The 27,212-nt window shown below is 39.0% G+C and overlaps 1 pseudogene; it reads right to left on the bottom strand.

The window, feature by feature from the left end:
- Positions 1–1,789: 1,789 nt before the first annotated feature.
- Positions 1,790–27,212, bottom strand: part of LOC121972468 — a 65,647-nt pseudogene continuing 40,224 nt past the window's right edge.

Raw genomic sequence — 27,212 nt, 5'->3', positions numbered from 1 at the left:
AACAGTACATTCTCCACATCATTGCAGATCATATATCTCTAAGTACCACCAAGGATATCTAACCTAATTCGATCGGTCCATGAGTCAGGATCTCTCATGGAACAACGTTAGGTGAGTCGACTGACCATTGCCTTATAAACCATCATGCTACCAAAGGTGGTAGAGAAGTTCTCTCTCTAAAAAATGCCTCAAAGTAATCATCAAGTGATTCCTTGTTCCCAAAAGTCATCTTTTGCATCTTCCTTCATGTGGTGTCTGATCACGTAAAGGATAGCAGCTAACATCATCTATTTCATATATATACAAGTCATATATCTGAATGTACTCTCCAATTTATACACCCTATAATAGTTGTATCTCGTAAGTGTTAAGCAACCAACCACTACTAGAAAACTAGGCTTTTGAGACAAATATTTTAAGACAATGGCAAAATTCATTTCAAATAGTACGTAATTAAGACAGTAATAATAGATGTTTCAAAATTTTACATGAACACATTAAATTTAAAACAATATTTAAGATTTTGTCTCAAATTTAACTAAATAAGATACTTAATAAAGACAGTTAAAAATATAATTATATAAGACATTCAAATAAGACGGTAAAAAAAAGTATTTGCCTCAAATTATCTTGATTATGATTCGTCGGAACAGTTGCGGTATCTGTCACGGACTCTAATGTTCTAGGTCCAATATCATTTCATAGAATGGTTGTAGCTCGGATTTATATATATACATTATATAATTATTATACAATAATAACATAGAAAGATATTTTTCAAAATTTAACTTAATGAAATTTTTAATTTATAATTTGTGTTTAGGTACTATTGATAATTTATGAATTATGAAAATAAAAAATATTAAATGTTTAATTTATTACTTAATGATATAATAAAACATATTGATAATTTAAGAATTATGAGGATATGTCTAAACGCTAAATAACATAATAATAAGAATAAATAATAAATTTATTTTATATATATATATATATATATATATATATATATATATATATATATAGAGAGAGAGAGAGAGAGAGAGAGAGAGAGGGGATGATATTAATTAAAATTAATAAAAATTTAATTTAATTAAATTTATTTAAGAAAATAAAAATAATATAATTAATAGTTAATGAGAAAATAAATTTATATGATTATATAGAATTTTTTAGATTTTAAAAAAAATTAAAATGAATTTTTATTATATTTTATTATATTATATATTTAAATCAGTATATTTTAGAAAATTAATTTTATTTATCAAAACTAAGTTATAAATTCTAAATTTGTATAAATTAAATTTAATTAGGAAAATAAAAATAATATAATTAATAGTTAATATGAAAATAAATTTATATGATTATATAGAATTTTTTAGATTTTTTAAAAAATTTAAAATGAATTTTTATTATAGTTTATTATATTATATATTTAAATTAGTATATTTTAGAAAAATTGATTTTATATATAAACTAAGTTATAAGTTGTAAATTTTTTTTAGCGTTATTTTCTAATTTCTCTTCTCTTCTCAACTTCTCTTCTCACGCGCCTGAGCCCTAAATTAGGGGTGAGCATTTGGTTAATTCGATTAATTTGATATTAATTTTGTATAAATTCTTTTTATTGTTATTTTAAACAAATTTATTTAATTTGGTGTTAACTGAAATAACTAATTCGGTTAATTCAGTTTTAGTAAAACTTTGATTTGATTCGGTTAGCCAACACTAAATCAGTTTTCGGTTAATTTATGAACTCAATTAACCGAATGCTCACCCCTACCCTAAATCACTTCGTCATTGCTCTTGTAGCTACCATCACCCCCGCTGTTGTCGCCGCCGCTTCCACCGTCGCCACCGCCACCGTCGATTTCGTCTCCACCACCACTTCGACCGCTACCGCCGCTCCCACCTTCTTCGTCTTCTTCTTCTCACCTTGTCGTGCCCGCCCTGTGATCTGCCCGATCTGGCCACGCCGGTAAATCAATTTACATGGGATATCTCTTATTGCCTTTGATTTGATTTTAGTAGTATTTTGTTGCGGTGCTGGTTGAAATTTTTTTGGATGCGGTGGCGAAATTAGCCTAATTTTAATTGTAATAAATTACAAGTCAGAAAGAGGAAATTGTCTGTTGGTTATGCTGGGAGTGATAGGAAATTAATCACACCACTCCAAAATTTGACATGTTTTAGCCTATTGTTCGAGTTTTGCTTCTAATTTGGGTTCCCCATCCTATTGAAATTAAGATGTTCAATAAAAGGTTAATATAATTACTTTTGAGAACCCAACAATTTTAAGATTATTACTTACTGTATACCAAATAAAGGAAACATATTTTTACAAGATTCACTCATACACTCACTTCTATAATCTATTCATAAGGTTTTAGATCTAGTGATGATTTTTTGCATTACAATTGAAGATGGGTGGTCAATCCTTTGATGTCGTGATGCACATTTAATTTTTTTACAATTTCTTTTATAGGAATTGAATACCGACAGTTCTGAAGTTAGAACTTTATCACATTGGAGAGAACTTCTAGAAAAGGTGTTGCTCTTTTATAAATGATTGTCAAAATAGATTATTTTTTATAAATGTATAAATTTGATGAACTACTTTTTCTTGTTTTCATCAGTAAACTGTTCCTCAATAAAGACCGGTGATATGGAAAAAAGTTGGATTCATTCAAAGAATATGAATTCAGAAGAATATAGGAGAAAAGTTGATGAATTTTTAGAGTTAGCTTACAAAGACAAGACTGAAGATAGCAAAATTTATTGCCCATGTTGTGATTGCAAGAATCGTTATAACATGTACAAATATCTGAAATTATTCATGTTACTTCATTCTATTCCTCCATCATTCTTTTTGTGCATGTACAACCTTAACATCTAGCAGTATAATACGTTTTCAGTCAACTCTTTTTGTCTTCTTAATTGTAAAGATTAAAAGAAACTCAATTTAACTTATATTAGATGGTTAACATGTAATATTAATGCTTAGAAATTAGTGTTATTTTTTTAACTTTTAAAGTTTGTTTGGTGTTTTCTAAAATGAAATATGAGCAATCGTGCATACTTCTGTCATGCTTCATATTTCCTTTTCTTCCTCCCATCTTAAATTTTTGTGCATTCAAGGACTAGACTACTTCATGCAAACTTGTTGTAGCCTCTGAAAGATGTTGAAACTATAAATGCTCGATTAGATTACTTGGGTTATTTGTTTTATTTATATACATAGTTTCAAGAAAGAGGATTACGTGTTAGATGATGAGATTTCTTATTGAAAAGTTTTGTTTATTGATTTTTTTGAATATATTATAAATCATCTTTATGATCTCTAATAAGAGTTTTTTTTATGTTCAGGATTCTGATGAAGAAGAATTATAGAAGTTATTTCCAGATCACGAGGAGTTGTTCTTTAGGCTTTCTCTTGTGTAACTTTCATGAGAATAGTAGTTTTTTTCTTATCAAATTAATGATGAATATGTAGATATTTCTATTATTGGATGAATGTTGGTATCGAACTTATGTACTGACTAGCTTGTAAGTTAAAACCATTTGAATTTTATATTATGTATATCACTTTTAATTTATAAAGAGAGTTTTTCCTTTTGTTTTGAAATGACAATTCAATAAATCTGATCTGGATTAATTTGTATAGTAAATGTTCTTTTAAGATTATTAATTTTTGTCACAAATGATACATTAACAAATCAAAACATTAGGGACAATAATTTACTGTCTTCACTTCTATTTGAGACGACACATTACCATCTCAATTTAGTGTCTCTAGTTTTTTTACAAAATAAGACATAACATTTGAGACAAAAAAATAACCGTCTTAAATATTTTTGAGGCAATTGAACAACTGTCTCATCACCGTCTTAAATAGAATTTGAGACAATACAACTGTCTCAATATTTTTTTGAGACGCTTGTATTGGGGACGACTACATTACTATCTCATCACAGTCTCAAAAATATTTTGAGACACCAAATTTACAATTTAAGACATATTTTGTTGTCTCAAAAAGTGTTTTTTCTAGCAGTGAATGTTGAACCATATGCAACAGGTATATAACTCAACATATGTAAGCATATCACATGGATACAATAAAATAACAATGTAAGTAAGCAAACAACAGCATAAGCAAATATAATAACAAAAGTGTATGCACGGATGGTCACTCCCGCCCACCCCTCTACACCATAACCCCTGTATGGTCGAGAGACATAGACAATGACAACTGTATAACACTCCAGCTACCACTATTCTCGAGTGGCCTAGTGGATAGGTACATAGTAGCTAACTAGCTACGTAGCAATGGGGTCCCTGCTATTCGCAACTCTAGTTACCACTATCCATGAGTGGCCGAGTGAGGGTATGACAAGACAAGCGACACATACTCCAACTATCACTACACATGAGTGGCTGAGTGTGGCTCTGGTCAACGACTCTCTCGACCACAAGGGAGAATTTATAGTTGACATGCATGCAATGACATGATGAGCAAGATGCAACAGTCATCATATATATAAACAGTAATTAGCTATGGTATAATAAAACCAGCATGCTCAATAAGGTATATGAATAAACAGTAATCAAAGTAAGTAAGCATGGTATCCAATATCCGCTAAATATCATGGATGACAATGAGAGACTGTATAGATATGAATCTAATCATCTCAAAGATCAAGCAAGTAAGTATCGAGTTTAGGAAAAATATAAGTGGAGTCAAGATAAATACAATTACTATCCAAATATAGCTAAGGTCAAAAAACTAAAGAGTCAAGGTAAGAATTACCCGCCTTTATTTATTGATCGTATCAGACTAAAACCCATGTTTTGCTGCTCGCCCCAAATTAGAGTCTTGCGTCAAATGTTTACTTTAGCCATTTACAGGTGTCACAAATAGCTTAACCACATTCCAAAATAAGTAGCTAACCCCAACTTATAAATTAACCTTGGTTAATTGTCCCCTTATCGATCAAATCAGATCTAACCAAATTCATAATTTAATCCATCCCGATGATTAGGTTATTTTAAATCAATTAACCTCAATCATCTTGCCACTATATAATTTAATTAACCCTTATCCATTCCATAACCAAATTAGACTAGGTTAAGCATGAATAAACTCCAAAAACTCACCCAAGTTTGATGTCTCAACTGATGATTCACTCCTGGAGAAACTCACTATTGTATTAATGGTCGGAGAAGATGAAACTGCTGCCCCTTCAATTCATGTAACGACCCGACCCTCTTGGCCCATTTGGCGACCTCTAATATCGTCGACCGACGACCCTTGGCCGCTAGATCTTCACTTAAGTACCAGTTTAGCCTGAAGCAGCGAGTTTACGTAACCAAGCAGCAATCTCACCTGTTACCGCGATCTGGCAACCCAATACTTTGCTTCCGGAGGTTTAAGTCAACTCGGGAGGCAAAACCACCCATCAAGGGCAAGTCTAGTGAGTAACTAAGATGGCTAAGGTCGCCGGTTCACCTACATTGTGAGTACGCCAGCACGTATCGGCATACGGTATTTAACGACGCATATGAGGCTCTTCAATGGGCCAAGAGCTGTGTCGCTACAATAAAAAGACGCCTTTTATTAATGAATCACCTGCTCTTACGGAATTCCGGCGGTTCGACCGGCGGGTTTTGTCGTCACCATACGTCGGATCGAGCTGTCATGTCATTAGATTTTCGACAATGGATTTTATCAGATTCAAATTGACTTCGCGCTTAGTACAGGTTTATGAATCGGCTGCTGAGCGTTCATTTAAGGCCAGGATTCATAACTCATTACTTAAGCCTGAAGCGTTTAGAGTTCGAATCCTGGAGAGTAAACCAGTTCAGGTGGAAACCAGTGAGTAACGATTGGCCAAGGGTCGCCGTCAACTTACATTAGAAATGCCAACAGTCACCTACATAACACGGTCGACGGCGAGGCAAATGTGGCCCAATGGCCAAGAGGGTCGGGTCACACACAAAGGCGCCATACTTTAGTTGGCTGGCGTTCCCCATGTTGATGGCTGACCTCATCACCACCAGCCCGCGCCACCAGACATCCCATTTTGCCTCTGATCCCATCTCTAAACCTCCAGGCTTAAGTATTAGAGTTTATGAATCCTAGTAGCCAAGTGAGCGGTGGTCACTTGGCTACCAGGATTCATAAACTTTAATACTTAAGTCTGGAGGTTTAGAGTTTGAATCCTGGGGAAGGCAAAAATCTACTGCCAAGGGTGGAAAGTCCTAGTGAGTAACGACACGGGCAAAGGGTCGTCGGTCGATGACATTAGAGGCCGCCGAATGGGCTGACGACATAAGGGTCGCCAGTGGGCCGCCGCAAGGGCCGCCCAAAGAGGCCAAAGGGTCGGGTCGTTACAATTCAAACACTGCAATTCACCATCAATACATCCACATCTAAGCATTAGACCCAAATCTTAATTCACAACCTTAAAACAAACAACTTACCCCAATTGATCCGCACCTTCTGGTCGGATTAGTCTTGCTTGGCTGGTATAAGGTGATTTGGGGAATTCTGGCCAGGAGCTTCACGTTGAAATGGGAGGAGAGGTCCCACACTAACCCTAGAGGTAGAGGGTTAGCCAAAGTGGAGGGCTGCAACTAGCTACCGGTGGTGGACCTCCCTGATGCAAGATTCGGTAAAGAGGAAAAGGCGATTGACCTCTCTGATGCAATATCCATAGCTCTTCTCGACTCCACGAGAAAGGGGAAAGGATTGCCCTAATCCCTTCGTCAATTCTCCTTCTCCCTGCAATGATGACACTGATCGGCAGCGTCGGCATATCAGGGCATCGTAGTGACATGAGAGGAAGAAAGGCTCGACATATATTAAGGAACGCATGGTGAGACCAGTGCTCACATGATGGCCGACGGTGTCAACATCGCGTGGAAAGGGAACTTGATGGCCGAGAGCATGGCTACCACATTTTCTCCCATGAGTGAAAGATGAAGAGTAGATGGTGGCTGATATCAACACTAATTAAGTAGCCAGGCGGTTGGGAATAATAGCGCCGGCATGAGCGATGACGTATAATGGCTAATATCCGATGATCGAGAGGTAGTGATCGGGCTAGGCGGCACAACATTTAACTAGCGGTGGAGATGAGCTCTAAGCTAGTAGTAGAAAGGCGTCGACATCTCATGGGCATGGCAACCAGCGCATCAACAACACCAGCAGCATCCGTGCGAGAAAGGGAAGGGGAGACGGCGACCGGATGGGGAAGAAGGAAGAGGAGATGGAAGAGGAATGAGGGAATAAATAGACTAGGTTTGGGTTAAATAATCTAATTATGGTTAATCAAATCAATCATCTCCCATTTAGTGGTTATTTCAAGCAGGCTTTCTCCTAGTCTATTATATTCATCCCCTTAAACTTGTCATATGGATTTCGTTTAAATTCTGAATTTTTTTTAAAAATTCTCAAAAATCTAATAAGGTTATTCTCTAATAGCACTTATTATTTAATTATCAGATATATTTTACATTCTCCCCCACAAATAAAAATTTGGTCCCTAAATTTACTACTCAAACTCAGGGATTCTCATCTACGAATAACAACTAAGTATCACCCCCATATACCAGTCTATCCTAGTATCATGAACAAATCCCTAACCATAAGGGGTTAAAGGTTCTCTTATAAAACTATAAAATGATCCACTTCCACGTAGATAGTGATGACTCTGTGGGTTATGAGCTCATTGTGCTTCCGCTACTCCTACACTATTGTCTAGGCGACTGAGGGTAAATCAACTACCTCCACACACACACTATCAGCAAACCCCTAACATCTATATAGTACACTCAAACTATCCATCTATCTGAGGGTGGAACGTTGTACCAAAACTGAGATCTATACCCTTGGCCTGATGTAAACTCTGTTAGAATCGTGATGCAAATCATGGATCTCTATCCGATATGAAACTCAGACGTAAACCATAAAGTCTAACAATATCTCTGTAGTATAACTCTGCTAAGCGATCTATAGAGTCTACCCCATAGATCAGTAGTGTGAGCATATTTAGTCAACAAATCAACGAATACACAAATCATATCATATCTTCTCCGTGTCTTGGGCAGCCTCACAATAAAGTCTATCATGACATACTCTCATTTCCATTTCAGTATATGTATCTACTGATGTAACACCCCACCCTCCTCACTATTGGACTGTGAGGGCGGAGCGCTACTGGACTACTAACTTATCTTAACTAACATTGCACACATGTTGATAGTAATTCCTAAAACTCTCGGAGAACTCAAAACATACAATTAACTAGCAGCGGAAGACTAAATGACTCATCTAATACATTCTACTCAACTCTTTGTTAATAAATTCTTATGCTAAATCCCAAGGCTTCTATAGTCCAGGCATCACACATCCATCCGCACCTCCTTGTCGCCTTCCTTTATCTGCAGTAATAGGAAATGCAAACTATAAGCGAATGCTTAGTAAGCGCTATCTAACTCACAAAACTCGAATATGCATGTAACTGGAAGAAATCTAAAACTGAATGCTCAGAAAGAAATACTACTCATGCTCATCTAATAGCAACAGAAACATACTGAAAAGCAAATCTATACAATCATGCTAGCATAAAGAACTAACTTGCTGAATTTTTAAACTTATGTGAAGCTTATTTCTTTTGTTTAAAAATTTATACTTTAATACTTCAAAATAATAATCAACTTCTCTTGGGCTCAGGCGTAGTACCATCTTATGCGCGTTCCCTAATAGGTTGGAGTAGCGAGCCACCAATCCTAAAAGAGTAGACCTTGGTCTACCAGGGCCAAGACCTCGGAATTGGACACCTGGATTTGTTTAACGACAACCTCGAAAGTCGGGTACTAGCCTCTTCAAAGTAAAATATTTTAATTACTTCTTCTTTAAATGTCTTGACATTTTAATAAGCACCTTGTGTGCCAAAATCCCTAAAGTCTTGATTTTGGGATCTACTTAAGGCCTTGGCCTTTTTCTTTCTTTTCTTTATATTGCTTATATTTGTTAATACCTCTATTAAAAAAGTGTCTCATACAAAACTGCACTAAAATGCTTATTAACTCTACACTGAAATACTTAACAGAATTGCATGGAAATACTTAATAGAACTGTACTGAATGCTTATTGAAACTGTACTAAAACTAAATATGCATACAAGCTTAATCAAATCTACCTACAAACTTAAACAAAATTCTGCACTATAAGCTTAATCAAAATTCTGCACTATAAGCTTAATCAAATCTGCCTACAAACTTAATCAAAATTCTGCACTATAAGCTTAATCAAAATTCTGCACTATAAGCTTAATCAAAATTCTGCACTATAAGGTTAATCAAATATGCCTACAAACTTAATCAAAATTCTGCACTATAAGCTTAATCAAATCTGCAAATCTAATTAAGTTACTAGAGATCTAATTGGATCTTCCAATGCTAAACCATCAAAAATCTGAAAGTAAAGTTTCCATCCTTAATTTACGTCATCAACATTTGATCATCATCTTTTCTGAATCTAATATTCCCTTAAATTTATGCATTCTCTTCCCATAAATTAATCAATATGATATATGTCTCATGCTCACTGCATAACAAAACAATTTACTCCTTTCTAAATCTAAATGAACTAATTTTAGTTTCATGGCAGCAGCACCAATCAAACAATAAGGAATAAACTAAACCATATATTCAAATCAATTAAAACCTCTTCTCATCTTCTTTATGAAACTCACGGCAGGAAATCTTCAAAATCATCAATCTTTGCGGCATGAGTCGGAAATCAAGAACACATGAATCCGAAACTACTCTACTGCAGGTGAAGAAGCACTTACCTTGCTTCTTGGACTCACAACCGAACAAGAAGGGCTTCTAGGACCTTGGCCGGCTCCGGAGACGATGCCCTAACTCCCTTTTGTTTTCTGCCCGAGCTCCGCCGTCGCACGCAGAAGAGGAGAGAATGGTTTAGGTCACGGGAAAACAGAGTATCAACTTATCCCTTTTTATAACTTAATATTTCTGTTAACTCCTTAAATAATTTTTTCTATCTTTTCTAAACAGATCCATTCACTTGGATTCTTGGTCCGCCGGATTCGCCGAAACCTCTGACCGGGTCAGAGGTCACGGGTTCGATTCCTCAGTCGCCCCTTTTATTCCCATTTATTTTCTGTTTCCTATTAACTATTACTTAAATAAATTCCATTCCCCTTTTTAATGGGTAACGTTCGCTGGGACACTTGGTCAGCTGCGCTTTGCAAAATCTTGACCGGGTCAGAGGTCGCGGGTTCGATTCCTCAGCCGCCCCTTTTTATTTCAATTTATTTCCTATTCCTCAACTACTGCTTAAATAGATCTTTGCTCCTTCTTTAATCAGCTACGCCTGCTGGTACACTTGGTCAGCCGAATTCACTTAAGAGTTGACTTGGCCGGAGGTCTCCGGTTCGAATCTCGGCTTGGACATTATTTTTGTCGAAACTTCTTTCGTTTAGTAAAAATACCAAATGACCTCTAAAATTTGCTTAAAAATACTCTAAAAATTTATAAAAATCTCTAAAATTTTTCTAAAGCATTTCTAAATATTTTTACGTACTATTAGGACTCGTAATGAGGAATTTTGGGTTGTTACAACTGAAACAATCCTGATAGGCTCCGAAGTTCATCCTCCCCTTGTTGACATATTAGATATCAAGCTACAAAATTTGCTATGTCTTTCTACATGTCATTCCACCAATAAGAATGCTCCAAGTCTCTATACATTCGGGTACCACCCAAATGTGTCACAAATCCAGTTCAATGTGCTTCTTGCAGTAACTCCTCTCGAATAGAATGTGACTCAGGAACACGCATAATCTCCTATGGAGACAATGAATTCCGTATAAATGAAACTAGTCCCGCATGTCTTTGTCTAGGTAAGTTCTATATCCTTCCTAGACAATCCCGTCAATGACATAATAATGCTGGAAAAACCTTCAATAAGTCCTCGATAATATCCATCTAAACTAAGGAAATTACGAACTTCTTATACTGTCTTCGGTTGTTCCCGGCTTGTAACAGTCTCTATTTTTTTGTGGGTCCACTGATATACCTACTAGAGACAATGTGTCCCAAAAATCTCACATAAGATAATCAAAATGTGCACTGCTAAACTTCATATAGTGATGTTCTCATCGAATAGGGATGGCAATTTCACCCGAACCCGATGGAGGATCCGACATACGACCCGAATGGAGGAGGGTATGGAGGGACTATCAATACCCGATACCCGACCCGAATACCTGATTAAATAATATATATACATATATTAAAGAAAATTTTCTTTTCCCAAAATCAACTTACTATTTTTGTTGATATTAGGAGGAGACTATATAGATGTTTAATCTATTTTTTAATTATATATATATTTTTAAATAGGTTATTAATTTTAATATATTTTTATTGAATGATAATAGTTAGAAATAAAGAAGAAAAATTATAACTATAAAAGATATCCGATCATTTAATGGGTATGGGTATACCCATCGGAGATCCTATACCCGATGGGTATGGGGATGGAGGATATAGAATCCGACCCGAACCTGACCCGAACCCGACCCATTGTCATCCCTATCGTTGAAGCATCTCCAAAACTATGCAAAAAATGGTGCTCGTGATCCACCTCGGATCAGGAATATATCACATTATTGTCAATAAAGATAATTACAACTGATTCAAATTCCCTACGAGTACCAGATTCATCGAGACCATGAAAATATCTAGGGCACTAGTAAGCTTAAATGGTAATACCTTAATGTAGGAATGTGGTACCCTAGAATAATAAATTTTGAACTTATAAGATTTTCTGACTTAAATTATGTTGACTGTAAATTAGATAGAAAAAGTACAAGTGGTGGATGCCAACTATTTGGATCATCACTTGTCATATGGTTTAGTAGAAAACAACATTGTATTACTTTATTTACTACTGAAGTAAAATATATAACAATGGGTGAATGTGTAACACAGTTATTATGAATGATGTTTACTTTAAAAGATTTTATCTTAGAATATGATAAAGTATAAAACCTTATTAATATCATTAGCTCAATTAACTTAACAAAAAATTTAGTGCATTATTCAAGAACTAAACATATGAAAATTACACATCACTTTATTGGGGACCATATAGCCAAAGGAGACATTGAGCTTAATTATGTTAGTCCTAGTCAAATTTGGCTAACATCTTTACTAAATTACTCCAGAATATGAATTTAGCAATTTATGGAGATAATTGGAATGTGCGCTATACTAGGACTTGTTCTATTTTTTTTAATATCTTTTCTCAAAATTCATGTTTTTCTTAAAACTTATGTTTTACAAAACTTATTTTTGATTAAACTACGTTTTTAAACTTAAACTTTTATGAACTTAGCATAAATTTCCCCCTACAAAGCATGCATCTATAGTTTTAGGCAGCTAACATCTCACAAGCACATTAGGATTATCTTGTTTGTGTATTCAAACACTTAGAATGTTGTGCGATGAATAGGGTTGTATTTGGACTTCAAATGCTTATATTAGTACATCAATATAAGTTTGGATGAAAAATATCACAGTACATTGATCAAGTTAGAGCAATCCTTCTTAGTAAACAACTAGTTAGGTAATATTACTTAACTTGACTAACTAAGTAAACACTATTATCTTCTGATAGCTAGCTAGTAACTAGAGGTTAGATATTTATCTAAAAAAGAATTCCTAGATGATTAATTTTAAAGTAAAATTTTGTAAATGTCAAATTAAGGAGGAGGATTAAAAAAATTAATTATTTAAAAATGCTTCTAAATTACCCTTGACAATTCTTTAAAAAATTCCTTAATAGTATTTTGATTAAGTCTTACAATTTCAAAATAGTATTTGAAAAGACTTGATTTTTTTTACAAAAACTTTGGTTCCCAATTTACTTATTCTATACTTTTTAAAGTATTTGACAAATTTTAGATTTTTTTTTTCCAAATTAACAAATTTTAGAAATATTTGTAAGGAAATGATTGTAACTTGATTATTGATTTGCTTAGTCTAGTTACATATATTGATGAATGTCAAAGGTAGAAGGTAAAGGGTTTAAGATAAAAAAAATCCTAATGATAACTCAAGAAAAATAAAAAAAAATAATGTTAAGAGAATGAATATAATGTCAATTATTTTCTCATTTTATGTTATTCTTTTTTACATATTTTTCTAACTTTAACTCAAGTTGTCATTATATCAAAAAGGGAGAGATTGTTGGTGCAATTAGCACTAATAACCAAAATCAGGTTTTGATATATGACAAATGATTAAAGTTAGATATTATGCTTTCTAACCTATTTATCAATGTAAAACTGAAAGACTTGATGAGACCTGACACTAGGCTGAAGTCCAGTTAGGTTTGGAGGACCTGATAACTGGCATAAGAAGATAAGACATGTTGATATTTGGCAGGAAGTTTAGTTGGATTTACGTGACCTGACAACTAACTGAAGTCCAGGTATCTGATAGAAAGACCTGATGGGTCGAGAGATCAAGGTTAAATAAGTCCGCAAAGGGTAAGTAGAGATAAGCACTGAAGGAGAGAAACCTGGTGAGGGCGCATTCTTGATTGAGGAAATAACAGGCATTAGTCCAACCTAGGGTTTCAACAAAATCTGAAGTTGGGACCGGATAGTCATGTGACTGTCAAAATATTTATTTATCATATTATGCCTATTTTACTAACCCTATGGTGTAGGATATTGAAGCTAGAAGTTAGCTGGAAAAAGGAGTTACAAGCACCTAGGAAGGGACCAAGACCCGGAGGTCCAGACACCCAAAGATGGTCAAGGCGCTTGATGGTCCTGAACCCAACCACTCATTCAGATGAGTTAGAGCATTTCGACTAGCCGGCATATGTCAGCGTCCAGGTGCCCGGGGTGGTTTAGGCGCCCGAGAGTCGATAGAGGCAACTGGATAAAGTTTTGTCGAGATTCAATCACGTCAGCATTCCAAGCGCCCGAGGATGGTCTAGGCGCCTGGATATGGATAACTCAACATTAAAGTAGGATTGGATAAGACTCAATCTAGGCACCCGGGGCGGTCCAAGTGCCCAAAAATGCCTAAAAAAGAAGGTCAGTGATAGCTTTCAAAAGAAAACATCTTCTACACTTCAAGCTATGTTACATTTCTGAAATGGCAATACTCTGTTGCATTCAAGCCTCAACAATGCAAGAATGACACGATGCTACTACGTGCTCAAACGAGCCTCGACTTAGGTAACACGTAGTTGTTGTTTTATATTACTCTCGCGCATCCTGCATTTTATATTCTAAGGTTGGTAGTTTTGTTACCAACCTATCTTGTAACGACCACCCTTCTTACTACTACTACTACTCTCTAAGAGTGACCGTTACTTATCTACTAACTCTACTTAACCGGTTTATTAAAAATCACATGGAAAACCCTACCGAAAAATTTCGACAGAGTCTCCCCTGTACCGGTGACCATTTTCCATAATACAAGCATAATATACTCAGCCACAGGCGGCTGGAAATATATTTCAATCAACCACGCAGTTTAATAAGAAATGAAAACTAACCACAACCACGCAGTTTAATAAGAAATGAAAACTAACCACAACCACGCAGTTTAATAATTCAAATCATGCAGATAATGAAAAACCGAAAACATAACTTCTTACTACATCCTTTCCTTATCAACTTAATAAGAAATCAAACTAATCACATTCTTAAACTAAATGAATTCCTTAGCTAAGTCCCAAGGACCTCCATAGTCCACACATCACACACTCCTCTTGCATCTCCTTGTCGCCTTCCTTCACTGTATCTTTTCTTTTCCTTTATCTGCAGTAGGAGGAAATGCAGTCTATAAGCATAAAGCTTAGTGAGCGCTATCTACTCACAAAAACTCGATATGCATGTATATAAATAAAAACATGCTAAAACTGAATGCTAACATATAAAACTACTCATGCTCATATATAGCAAAGGAAATCATGCTAACTGAAATGCCAATCATTGTATAGCTAAATATGCTCATAAACCAATAAGAGAAGCATACTAAACATGTAAAGCTACTAAACATGTAAAACTACTAAACATGTAAAACTACTAAACATGTAAAGCTAAACATGCTCATAAGAATAAAACTATAACAGCATGCTGAAAGCAAATAAAACTAAACATGCTGAATAATCTAATAGCAAGAAACAAATAAAACTACTACGGAATGCTTCAAACAACAAGAAACTAAACTTTCTAATTCTAAACATATTTGAAGCTTGTTTCATTTGTTTCAAAACTTATACTTTAATACTTCAAAATAATGATAAACTTCTTTTGGGCCCAACATAGTACCAATTTGCGCGCAGCCTTAATAAGAGTCGAGGTAGCTAATCCCGAAACTACTAAGGTAATTCTAGGCGATCTTGTGCCTAGGGGCGATCTAGGAGCCCACCCAATGGACCTTGTGTCCGGTACATGCCATTAAAAAATAAAATACTTTCTTTTTAACTATAACTTCTTTATACTTGCCCTTACTTGGCATTTAAGCAAACACCTTGTGTGCGCTTTTGATATTCAATCTTCTGGAATTGAAATCAAGTCTAGACCTTAGTCTTTCTTACTTATAGTTCTTAAAGACAGAAACTCATGCTTATGTAATAGCAAAGAAACTAATCATTGCCTGCTCAAGATATACTAATAATCTAAATCTGCATATATTCATGTTATTTATTAAATCCAAACAGCAAAGGAACTGAATGAATATAAATGCTCACTTGAATGAATCTGCTCATGCACATGCCTACTAGTGGGAGCTGTCTATAGTTCCACGGTAAGAAAGCAATACAAGGGAAACAAAATGCTATACATAGCTATTCCAACTAGCTGTTCTTTTTCATTACAACGAGGAGAAAGAAAGAACAAAATCTAAAACTGTGATAAACAAATCCGTCTCCTTTCATGTTCACTGCCTAAACAACAAAACTAAAATTCCCAAGGCTACATAATCCGATCAACACTTATATAACAATAGAACCAAAAACTTAGCTGCTCTTAATAAATCTGTACTACTACAACCAGAAACTGCTCATATTAGATCTGCAAAAGATCTAAAACTAGCATGAAATTTGTGGTTGTTTCTTGCTTATGGAGATACAAAAGGTATCCGAACTGCACACTTGAATTAAAACTGTTCATGCTCAAAATTAACGCTGATCTAAAACTAATCTGGATTTGGCACTAATCTGAGATCAAGCTAAACTGAGGAATTGTAAAGCATGATCCGGAAACAAGAAAATAAACTAAATCCCTAATCAACTCCAATTCTGTACAACATGATCCATAGACAAGGAAGAACTAAATCAAACTTGAAACTGATCAGATCATCTACATGTTCCGAAACAAGCAAGAAAAGAGGGCTAAATCCCTAACAACTAAATTCTGTACAAACACAATCCGAAAGCAAGGAAAACAAATCGAAGCTTGGAACTACTCCTACTGCAGGTGAGAAGCAACTCACCCCTTGTTCTTGCACTTACAACCGACGGAGACGACCTCTAGGGCTTCGAAGGTGTGGCTGTTTCGGCGAGCCCTTAACACCCGTGTACTCTCCTCGACGAGGTGACCACCACCGTGTGAAGATCTCACAAAAAGATGCTCGGTCGGTCGTCGAAATCGATGCCCTAGGCTCGGCGTTGTTTCCGCCCGAGCACAGGAACGCCGTCGCGCGTGAAGGATTGGGAATTATGAGAGAAAATTTTAGGTTTTCGAAATAAGATTTAAATCTTATACTTTAGGTTATTTTCGTTTCTAACTTTACCTTATATACTTGTCGCTACATATCTGATCAGCAAAGACCGCTGGCGCAGTTGGTCCGTTGAGTTTTGCTCGAAGCCACAGGTCTGGGCTTCGATTCTCAGCCGCGCCCCTTTTATTTCCAATTTATTTTACTGTTCCTAACTACTAGTTAAATATATATCGCTCCATATATGATTAACAAAAACCGTGTAGCTCAGCTGGTTGGGCCGATTTTGGTTGGGTCCGAGGAGCTGGGTTCGAAACCTAGCTTCTACAACTTTTTTTTTTAACTTTCTCCTCTCGGTAAAAATACCAAACGAACTCCAAAAATTGCATAAAAATACTCTAAAAATTCCTAAAAATCTCTAGAATATTTTAAAAGCATTTCCAAATATTTTTAAGGATATTTTGAACTCAAAATAGGGAAAATTGGGTCGTTACAATTCTCCATACCTTATAAAAAGTTCGTCCTCGAACTTAGAATAGTTCTGGATATTTTTGTCTCATGTTGTCCTCCCGCTCCCAAGTGACTTCCTCGTGCTTCTGGTTCTGCCAGACGACCTTCACTAGTGGTACTTCTTTGTTTCTTAGTCTCTTGACTGCACTGTCCACTATCTGTGTAGGTCTACTCTCATAACTAAGATCCTCTTTGATCTGCACTGACTGAGGCTCAATCACTTGGCTAGGGTCATGGAGACACTTCTTTAGCATGGAGACATGAAACACATTGTGTATTGCTGACATGTCTTGTGGTAAATCCAGCTTGTAAGCTACTTTCCCAATCCTTTCTATGATCAGGTAAGGTCCTACATAACGAGGACTTAATTTGCCCTTCTTGCCAAATCTCATCACTCCCTTCATAGGAGCGACCTTGAGAAAAACTGAATCCCCTACTTGGAATTCAAGTGGCCTCTACGGTGTCGAATAACTCTTCCATCTCTACTCTCGGGTCTCCCCACTCTCTGATCTTCCGAATAGCTGAGTAGTCTCATCTATCGCCTGTCTGTATGCCCGCCCACTTCCATCTCTTCTTTCACCTTCTTGCCGGCCAAATGGGTGAGCACTTCACGCCATACAACGCTTCATATGGTGCCATTTTGATGGTGGCCTAATAGCTATTGTTGTAGGCAAACTCAGTTAAGCAAGATACTTGCACCAACTTCCTTGAAATCTAGTGCACAAGCTCCGAACATATCTTCTAGAATCTGTTACTCGCTCTGCATCCATCACTGTGGATGGAAAGGCATCGTCAACTTGAGTTTGGTGCCTAGTGCATTCGACACACTCCCAAAAGTGAGAGGTGAAGGCGCCCATCTCTATCGAAACAATAGATTTAGGAACTCCATGAAGTCTAATCACCTCTTTAACATACAATGTGCCATTGCTGGTTCTATAGAGTGAGACACCGATGGCTAGAAAATGAGCAGACTTGGTCAATCATCCACTATCACCCATATCGCATCATATCCATTTGTGGTTCTTGGGAGACTTGTTATGAAGTCCATGGATATGTCTTCCCACTTCCACTCGCATAGGAAGAGGTAGGACTCCTCCGGTCTCCGTGTTCCGCTTGACCCTCGACATGGTCGTTATATTTAGCTACATCTCTTTTGAGTCCAGACCACCAGAATTTCACGTCTTGATACATCTTGGTAGAACCAGGATGCATGGAATAAGGTGTACTATGAGCTTCTTCTAAAATTTTCTTTCTCGCCTCTTCGTCATTGGGAACACAAAGGCGACTCCCGGATAAAGAATTCCATTGTCCGATATTCAAACTCCAAATTTTCTTCTTCTTGTATCCCTTGCTTGATCTTATGGATATCTGATCTTCACTTTGCTTTCTCTGTATATCCTCAAGCAAGGTAGACTCTAAGGTCAATGAGAGTTGCCCATAAATAATTTCCATTCCAAAATCTGACTCCTTCTGCGGTGGTAGGGCTAATGATGACAAAGACATCGAGGATGCACGGATTTTCGCTTAGTGCATCGCCACTTTATTAGCTTTGCACTGGATGGTAGAGGATTTCAGGCCATAATCTTTGACCAACTCTAGCCACCTACTGTCTCATGTTTAAGTTCTTCCGAGTGAAGAAGTACTTAAGACTCACGATGGTGTGAAGACGCTTCGGACTCCATGCGGTAATGTCGCGAGTTTCGGTCTGCAAGACCACATTGCCAGCTCAAGATCATGAGTGGGGTAGTTCTTTTCATAATCTTTGAGTTGTCTGGAAGCATAAGCTATCACTTTTCCTTCCTGCATGAGTACAACTCCTAAGCCCATCTTGGAAGCATCACTATAGATGTCAAAACTCCTGTCACTTTCTGGAACTGTCAGGATAGGAGCACTGGTCAGTCTCTTCTTGAGCTCTTGGAAACTCTGCTCACATTTATCTGACCATTCAAACTTCCTGTTCTTTCTGGTGAGAGCTGTTAGTGGAGAGGCTATCCTGGAAAAGTCTTCCACGAATTTCCTGTAGTACCCAGCTAAACCAAGGAGGCTTCTGATCTCCTTGGCATTCTTGGGTCTCTTCCAATAGCTGACCGCTTCTACTTTGGCTGGATCTACTTGTATGCCTTCTCTGGAAACGATGTGACCTAGAAACGCCACCTGCTCTAACCAGAACTCGCACTTTGAGAATTTAGCATAGAGCTGCTTTTGCTGAAGGGTCTGCATAACTATTCTCAAGTGCGTGTCATACTCCTCTGGGGTTCTGGAATAGACTAGAATGTCGTCGATGAACACAATGACAAACTTGTCAAGGTATTCTCTGAACACTCTATTCATCAAGTCCATGAAGACTGCAGGTGCATTAGTCACACCAAAAGACATGACTACGAATTCATAGTGTCCGTATCTAGTCCAGAAAGCCGTTCTGGGTATATCTCTTTCCTTCACTTTTAGCTGATGGTACCCAGAGCGCAGGTCTATCTTTGAGAATACTGTCGCCCCTCTCAACTGATCAAATAAGTCGTCGATCCTGGGAAGGGGGTACTTGTTCTTGATTGTCACTTGATTCAGAGCCCTATAATCTATGCACATCCGCATAGATCCATCCTTCTTCTTGACAAACAATACAGGAGCTCCCCATGGTGAATGACTAGGGTGGATGAAGCCTTTATCAAGTAGCTCCTGAAGTTGCTCTTGTAACTCTTTTAGCTCTGCTGGAGACATGCGGTATGGAGCTTTTGAAATTGGACCGGTACCAGCAACCAGTTCAATCTCAAACTCCACTTTTCTATTGGGAGGTAGTCCAGCTCTGCTGCCGAAACTCCAGAGACTGATATCTTCTCTGCGGTCCTTCTTGTTCTCTCTGCACTCTCCCGATTGGCACTCCTGTTTCTCCAACTACTCTTCTCTCGTCTTATCTTATCGGCCTGTCTTTCTTATTATGCCTTGTTGCTGTTCAGATAGTGCTCACTAATGCCCTGCTGACCAGCTCTTCACCAATCTATGGTCGATGAGTTTCACTACTCACATTAGGTGTTATTTCTGGTCTCAACATTCGGAACATCAGTCTGACTCGTTCCTTCTCCGTGCTTACTAGCTCTGGGCAGATACGAGCTAGCCTATTGAATTTCTTTACCGCTTCTTCCACTGACAGGTCACCTTGTCTGAATTCTATGAACTCCTCATAATGCTTGTTGGTGATCCGCTGGCGGAAGAATTCTTCATAAAACTTTGCTTCAAAATCAGCCCAGCTCATTTGATTGACTGCTCTCTTGCTTTTAACTCTCTCCCACCACATACGAGCATCTCCAGATAGGCAGAAAGAGGCACACTTGACCTTCTCAACTTCTGGCCAGTCAAGAAGCTCCATGGTGCTCTCCAGTGTCTTGAACCAAGCCTGGGCATCCCAAGGCTCAGTCGTGCCTGAGAAGCTCTCTGGTTTCAGTTTCAGTCACTGTATCAGGTAGGCTTCTTGTCTCTGAGGTGCTGTGACGACTCCCAGGGCAGCTGGTGGAACCTCAGTCACCACGGGAGTCTCCACATTAATGGTTGGAGGAGTGGGAGGGACTGGCTGCTGATTCGCCATCAGATTGACGATCACTTGCTGTTGCTCTACTACTTGTCTCTGGAGTTGAGCAACAACTTCAGAGAGATTTGGTCCAGTTGCTCCTGGCCCTTCGTTCTCCTGAGCCAGGTCCTCAGTACGAGCGGTACGGGAACGTCCTCTTCTTGACATCTAATTATGCAAAGAAAGAAAGACTTGATATATTCTTTATCCTTTCTAACCAAACTTAGGTATATGAATAAAAGAGAAACAAACTTCTATCTTACTTAAGCACTTAAAAACAAATACTCTATACTGCAGTTAATAATAAGGAAAGCAGAATAAAGAAAGAATTTTAAATACTTTCTTACTTGGAGACGGCAAGGATGATGCTGATGTGTGTGTGATGCTGGAGAATGGAACACTGCTCTGATACCAACTGTAACGACCACCCTTCTTACTACTACTAATACTCTCTAAGGGTGACCATTACTTATTTACTAACTCTACTTAACCGGTTTATTAAAAATCACATGGAAAACCCTACCGAAAATTTCGGCAGAGTCTCCCCTGTACCGGTGACCATTTTCCATAATACAAGCATAATATACTGTAATGCCTGAAAATTCTCAAAACTATTTTAGAAATGTAGTATAATTATTCTGGAATTTTTAGATATTTTTCCGGAATTTTTAGAGTAGCGGAAGTAGCAAAAATAATTAGAAAAGCAAAATAGCCTAAGCGGGGATTGAACTCGAGACCTATGGCTTAGGGATAATGTTAGTAACCAGTTGAACCCAGCAGGGCCGTACTGAAAGAGAAGGGAAACATTTATATTTAAGTATAAGTTGGGCCGAAATTATCCACTTAATATAAATAGGAAATTAGAAGAGGAGTTATGAGATTTTTATTCGTGACTTTCTCCTCCTCACCCTAACCTCACGCCGACTCCCCTTCTTCTCTCCTTCTCTCGGCGCCAACCACAAGGAAGACCTAGGGTTCTCTCCCTAGGGCCCCAAGGACATCTTCCGGCGATAACTCCGGCACGAGGACGCTCTCCTTCGCGAGGGGAACGCTTAGACGCGAGAAGATCGTCGAGAAGTCATCTCCACCGGAATTCTAGCGAATAGAATTGTAAGGAAATTAGCGTAAGAGGTAAGAAACCCCTCACCTGCAGTATAAGTAGCTCCGTTTGAGTTTTCTACGCATTAGTTTAGCTATATGCAGATTTTATCGACGCATAGCGTGAAATTGACCCTCCTCACAGGTTTAGGGATTTAGTGAGCACTTCTAGATGGGCCGGACACGTAATCCCTCTTCAGTGGGGGTTTCTAGATGTTGTCGGGTGCCTAGAAGTGGTCTCCCTAATAGAGAGGAGAGTTGGGGCACACTAAGTGTTCGATAAAATAGCTAGTTAAGTAAAAATGCAAATTAGGTATTTTAACAGCTCAGTTGAATGCATTAGAAGCATCTAAATCAGTAAATCAGTTTATTCTAGCTTATATGGGACTACGGTCCAATGGGTGGGCTCCACACCTCTGGGTTTAGACAACCTAGCTCTAGGTTCGAATAACCTAGAAAGAATTTAGGACAGTTTAGCTATATTCGATTTTACTTTTCCAGCTTGGCTCACAGGATTAGATATCCATTGGGTTGGACTCCCACAGTCGTCCCTAGGTTCAGATAACCTAGGAAACCCTACTGAATTCGGGACTTGCAAACCCGGGTTTAGTTAGGGATGTGCGCACAGTAAGTACAGTTGCCGGGCCCAATAGCACATGATTATTATTTTGATCTACTATGCTATTAGTTTTCAAAACTCATAAAATCAGTTATGTTAGTTGAGTTTGATTTCAGCTTCAGGTTAGCTCCAGTTAGCTTAGCTCTCTATTATTGTTCTATGTGATTGGCTTGCTATGCCATGTTTCAGCTTACATGTTCAGTTATTTCAGTTTATGCTTGCAATCATAGTATGTCATGCCAGTACATGTTTTCAAATAGCATTCTCTAAAAGCATGTTTGCATCGTTGCATGTTTTAGTGAGGTAGATGGTTTCTTACTAAGCTTTAAGCTTACAGATTCTACTTTCCTTATACTGCAGATAAAGGTAAAGGAAAGATGGACTAGCAGAGGAAGCTGGAGGGCAATGCAGAGATGATGTGTGTGGCAGGAACTTGGAATAAAAGATTCTTAGGGCATTTAGCAAATTCCAACAATTGAACTCTCAGTATTTCTATTTCCATGCACTTTTAAATTGTTAAATGCCACGAACTAGTAAACCCTGTTTTATTTCAAGTTTAGAATGCTAGCTTTATGTTATTAGGGTATGTTCTGTGTATAGCATGAGTGAAATGTGAGATTTTGGCACGCACAAGTGCTGAAATCAGGGGTTCCGATTCGAATCGAAACCCGGATCGGTTACCGATCGGAGATGGTCAGGTCATCGATCGGTGGCCACCGACCGATCCAACCGTAAATGCAGAGTTGGCTCTGTTATGGATCGGTCACCGACCGATCCATATCTGCGAACACTGACAAGCTCAGCGATCGGTCACCGACCAATCGGTGAGCCCTCGGGATCGGTGCCGACCGATCGAGGTGCTCTGGATCGGTTCGAGACCGATCCAGCCGCATACAGAAGCGTTGTAGCCTATGGATTGGTCAACCGACCGATCCAGAGTTTCCCTCCGTTCTAGTATCAAGCTGGATCGATCACTGGATCGATCCGACAGCCCCAATCGATCCACGGATCGATTGAAGTGCCTGATTATAGCTAGTAGGACATCCGAGAGGCATAGATTGTCTTCCCTAGCATGTGTACAACTCCTAGGTACACCTAGAATATTAAGATCAGAGTTTACAGTAATCAGTTTAGCAAATTTTAATCAATCCAGATTTCCGCAATAGTAGTTTAGCACAGCATAACATAACGGTCCGGCCTCGCAGCCTAGTCAGTAGGAGGCGGGTCGTTACAGAGTGGTATCAGAGCCGTGTTCCATACTTCCTACACACACATCAGCATTGAACCTGCAGCTTCCAAGTAAGAATACCTCTACTTTATTTATGTTTCTTGCTTTCTTGTTATAGCTCATGTTTATAAATAATTGATGCATGTTAGTATGTGATAGTATATAACATGATAGCAATAGTTATACAGTTATAATTGTATTAGTTATGCATGTCCTGTCCTCCATGTCTTTAGAGATGGCACGAGGACACCCAGCTAAAAGGACACCTCGACAGCCGCATGAGGCAGGCGTTCGGTGGCCTCCCGCGGACCTTACAAGATTAGTGGCTCGATAGTGAAGTGCAATGAAGCAGAGATAGCCACCCTCGGGGCTAATCGGAGAATACCCCAAAGTCACCCAACCAAATCGATGACTCCGGTGATCTTAGAGGTTCCACCACGACCCACAGGACAAGACTGCCTGGCCAGCAGGAGGCAAGGAGAGAAGCCTATCTGATCCATGGCAGAGAGTCAAGCCGGAGAACTTCTCGCACTAATGAACCATGGGATGCACAAGCCTGTTCAAAACTCGAGAGTACGATGGAGACCGCTGCTGAACACGAAGGTGAAGTGCCTCCTTACGAGCACAGGATACACGCATGTGGTGGGAGAGAATCGAGCGGAGCGCCCAGGTGAACCGATGTTGTGGGCCGACTTGAGAAGGAGTTCTTTGAGGAATTCTTTCACATGCGGGTCACGAACCGCCACTACGACGAGTTCACGGAGTTTCGTCAGGGCAACCTTTCAGTGGAGGAAGCCGTGAAGAAATTCAACGGGTTGGCTCGTCTATACCCAGATCAGTCACAGAAAAAGAACGAGTCGGTTGATGCTCAAGATGCCGAGGGAAATAGCAATGAACGTGGTGCGGCATCCACGCCGCAAACCGAAGAACTACGCAGCGCCTGACCACCGAGCACTACGGAATAGTATCAAGCGGCAAATCCTCTCGAACCTAAGGGTCAAGGAGGCTCGGTACCCGAAGCGGCAGGGCCACGGCTCTCATGGCTCTAACTAGAAAGGGAACTCCAACAACAAGCGCAAACAGGAAGTTACCCAAAAGGAGGACCGCCTTTATCCAAAGTGTGCTACTTGGGAAATTCCATCCGAGTTTGTCGTAAGGGCACACGAGGATGCTTTGAATGTGGACAAGAGGGCACATGGCTAGCGGCCCAAACAAGACCGTCTTCCTCACCGATTCAAGACGGAGGTCAGCCCACAATTACATCGGATGCGGGCCGCTTTAGATGGTCCACATCTCAGCGGCAGGTTAGAAGCCCCTCCAACTATGACCAATGCGAGGATCTACTCACTCACCGAGAGGACGTAGCAAATACCTCGCTTACAGGTCAGATTAGTATTTTTCAGCAAATAGCAACTGTCTTATTCGATACGGGGGCAACCCATTCTTATATAGCCAGGGCATTCACAAACAAGTTAGCAATACCTCCAGAGGTACTCAGTAGTCAGTTTCTGACGACATTACCTTCGGGAGAAATTATGGCGTCTACGCACTGGCTCAGAGCAGTATCAGTTATTATAGCAGACAGAGAACTCTTTTGTGATCTGATAGTGCTAGATATGACTGACTACGATGTCATCTTTGGAATGGACTTCCTGATTAGATACGGTGCTTCCATAGAGTGCCGTAAACAGAAAGTCATATTCCAATCCAAAGCATAAGCACAGTTTGAATACATCGGGGAACCAAGAAGAAAGGCCAAGAAGTTTCTCTCAGCTCTGAAGGCACAGAGGTTGATGGATTTAGGATGTACGGGGTTCTTAGCACACGTAGTCGGTACCAGTCAGGACAAGGACCAACAGCTAGCAGAGGTCCCAGTCAGGACGACTACCAGCTAGCAGAGGTCCGAGTCAAGTGTGACTACCCAGGCCTAGCACCAGACAGGGAGATCGAATTTGAGATAGAGCTCATTCCCGGTACAAATCCTATCTCCAAAGCACCTTACCGCATGGCTCCAGCATAACTGAAGGAACTTCATGAGCAATTACAGGAGCTGCTTGACAAGGGCTTCATACGTCCTAGTCACTCACCATGGGGAGCACCGGTATTGTTCGTGAAGAAGAAGGACGGAAGCATGCGCCTGTGTATAGACTACCGGGCACTGAACCAAGTCACAATCAAGAACAGGTATCCTCTTCCTAGAATAGATGACCTGTTCGATCAGCTAAAGGGAGCAGCAGTGTTCTCTAAGATAGACCTCAGATCAGGTTATCATCAGGTGAAGGTCAAAGAAGGGGACATACCGAAGACAGCATTCAGGACCAGATACGGACATTATGAGTTCGTAGTCATGCCCTTTGGCGTGACAAATGCTCCAGCTACTTTCATGGACCTCATGAATAGGGTATTCAGAGAGTACTTAGATAAGTTCGTTATCGTGTTCATCGATGACATTCTTATCTATTCAGGAACTCAGGAAGAACACGCAGAGCATCTGAGAATAGTACTGCAGACCCTCCAGCAGAACCAGTTGTACGCCAAGTTCACAAAATGTGAATTTTGGTTAGATCAGGTGTCCTTCCTGGGTCACATCATCTCAAAGGATGGTATCATGGTAGACCCCAGCAAGATAGAAGCTGTGAGCAACTGGAAAAGACCCAAGAACGCCAGTGAGATCAGAAGCTTTCTGGGATTAGCAGGCTATTACAGAAAATTCGTAGAGGACTTCTCCAGGATAGCCTCCCCACTGACAGCTCTTACCAGAAAGAACAGAAAATTTCAGTGGACAGAGGACTGAGAGAACAGTTTCAGCGAGCTGAAAAGGAGATTGACCAGTGCACCTATTCTGACTCTACCAGAAAATACAGATAGCTTCGACATTTACAGTGATGCCTCTAAATTGGGATTAGGAGCAGTACTGATGCAAAACGGCAAGGTGATAGCCTATGCCTCCAGACAACTCAAGGACTATGAGAAGAATTACCCTACTCATGACCTTGAGCTTGCAGCAGTAGTGTTCGCTCTCAAGATTTGGAGACATTACTTGTATGGAGCTCAGTGCAGAGTGTATACAGATCATTAGAGTCTGAAGTACTTCTTCACTCAGAAGGATCTGAATATGCGACAGCGCAGATGGTTAGAGCTGGTCAAGGACTATGACATAGACATCCTCTACCACCCAGGGAAAGCAAATAGGGTAGCAGATGCACTTAGCAGAAAGTCCAGTGCTACCTTATTATCTCTAGCAGCCATGTCACCACCCCTACAGAAAGAGATCACAGATTTCAGTCTCGAACTCATAGTTGGACAGCTCTCTACTATGACCTTAGAGTCGACCTTGCTTGGTGACATCCAGACAGCTCAGGAACAGGATCCTAAAATTCAGAAAATCAAGCAAGGATTAGCAGAAACAGAAAGTG

The sequence above is a fragment of the Zingiber officinale genome, chromosome 4A (genome assembly GCF_018446385.1).
Source record: "Zingiber officinale cultivar Zhangliang chromosome 4A, Zo_v1.1, whole genome shotgun sequence".
Lineage (NCBI taxonomy): Eukaryota > Viridiplantae > Streptophyta > Magnoliopsida > Zingiberales > Zingiberaceae > Zingiber > Zingiber officinale.
This window is presented reverse-complemented; position numbering and strand designations above follow the sequence as displayed.